This window comes from Globicephala melas, chromosome 3, assembly GCF_963455315.2.
Source record: "Globicephala melas chromosome 3, mGloMel1.2, whole genome shotgun sequence".
Classification (NCBI taxonomy): domain Eukaryota; kingdom Metazoa; phylum Chordata; class Mammalia; order Artiodactyla; family Delphinidae; genus Globicephala; species Globicephala melas.
This window is the reverse complement of record NC_083316.1, coordinates 160,289,294-160,291,495: the sequence shown is the minus strand read 5'-3', so window position 1 is coordinate 160,291,495 and position 2,202 is coordinate 160,289,294.

The window sequence follows — 2,202 nt, the reverse complement described above, 5'->3', positions numbered from 1 at the left end:
ATTGGCTGCGTGCTGGCCAACCATCTCTGGAGACAGCTGAGATTGGTAGACATGAAGCGGACGGGCAGCTCCTGAAGCCAATCATTGAGGAGAAGAGGCGGGGCTATCGGGAGACACAGTGGGTCCCCAGGGTGGTCCTGCTGGGCGCGAGGTGCTGGGAGGCTAGGGCCTGGAGGCGGGCGAAGATTGGAGCTTTGGAAGAAGACGGGCATCCCTGGTGACCAATCGCTGCGGAGTAAGGGCGGGGCTCCGAAGAAGCTGGCGCTACTGGCGCAAGAGGAACGGAGGGCGTAGCCCGGAGAGCGACGGAGATTGGCTACGATGCGAAAGACGGGCAGGGCCGGCGGCCAATCGTAGGGGCCGTGCGCCCTGGCCAAGACTTGGAGCAAACGAGGTGCAGAGTTTGGCCGTGAGCGCGGTGGCCTCGGGGGTCACGTGCAGGGTCCCCTGAGGCTGTGGCGAAGTCAGACCCTCGGGCCACCCAACGCAGAAGCAGGACCTCCAACTTGGGCCCTGAGCTTGGCCATCACGGCTGAAGGACTCGTGGATAATTCTTCATCTCCTCACTACCCGCTGTTCCCCTGCAAATGATACGGAGAGGGCAGAGACTCGCTGGAGGTCACTCAGCTGCAGCTCCGGGTAGTGCGAAGACGTGGAAATAGGTGGAATCCTACTCACGCACTTTGTGATTTTCTGGAAATGTTTGACTTCTCCGAGTTCAAGCTTTCTCCTCCACAGGATCAAATGACCTCCCTGTCGGAACCACCTCCCTGCTAAGCCTTTGGTGCATTAACCGAATCCTAACCACAAGCCCATGAGGTCAAAGCGACCACTGGCCCCACTTCACAGAAATCAGAGCACAGAGAGGTCAAGTTCCTTGCCCCTTGTCACACTGCAGTTCAGCAGGCCCAAAGTAGCCTGCTTTTTGGAAAAGGGGTAAGGCAGTGTCAGACCACAGCCACTGGGGCCCTGAGTGACTAGGGTTTGAATTCTTGTCCAGCCACTGTCTGACTGCATAACCTTGAGCAAGGCATTTATGAGCCTCAGTTTCCTCACAGGACAATGATTCCTACACCTTCATCTTTCCTTTCTGGGGCTTCACCCCTGGGAGAATTTATATTCCAGCCCTCACCTTGACCTTCTGGTGAAAGCCTTTGACCCTCTGCAGGTCACATCTGGCCTGTGAGCCCCAGCTTTTCTGTGAGGTGCGGGGTCATGGGATTCTTTGCAGATAGGGAGGCAGCTGCTGTCCAGTGCTAGGCTGTGTCATTGGCACCTCCCCCAAGCCTACCCTCTTCTCTGACTCACCAAGTGCTAGGGCAGAGAGGATTACATATGTTCCCAGATACTGGCTCTTATTTCCTCTAGGTGTGGGCTGGGGTTGGTGGAGATCAAGTTCAGAACCAGGGAATCCTGAGAGGGAGCAAGGCTGAGCTAGGCCCTAATAATGGCTCACATTTCAGGGCTGTGCAAGCCCCCTGCTAAGTGCATAATCTATAACTTCTCAAAGGGCCCCTGTAAGGAAACAATGGGGGGCTCACAAGTGGGAGTCACTAGCCTGGGGCTACCATCTGCCTCCTGATATTCCCAGGATATTCCCACCTGAGCCTCCTCTCAAATATCTCCCAACTTGGTTGGCTTCCCTGCGACTTCCAGGCCCTGGTCTCCATTCTGCCCTCTGGAGAAGAGGAGGAGCTGACTGCTGAACACCTACTTGGTGTCAGGTTTTTGCTGAGCCAGGCACTTCTCAAATACCATCTCATGACCTGACTTCCAGATAGGGGTGATGGTGCCCACTTTGCAGATGGGAAAACTGAGCTTCATGCAACCACTGTTTCTTGCTGGAAGGGCCTGGGGCTGGGTTTGAATCCCTGCTCTTCCTGACTAAGCTGGCCACAGGACCTTCAGCAAGTGACTCAAACTCCCTGCCTCAGTTTCTCCAAATAGCTCCCAGGGTTGATGGGAGCATTAACGAAATGAATGGAAGCAAACCACAAACATGTTGGTCTACAGCAAGCGCTTGCTGAGTGTTGGTTGGATAAACTGTTCTTTTCGGGGCCTCTGTTTCCCTCTCTAAATAGCACTTGATGGAATGTAGACACAGACCAACTATGGGCGTGGTTTGCCACCCAAAGAGGGAGATACTTATACTGGAGGAGTCCCCACCTACAGCACCCACCTGCCAGGTCCTGTGAGGGAGGC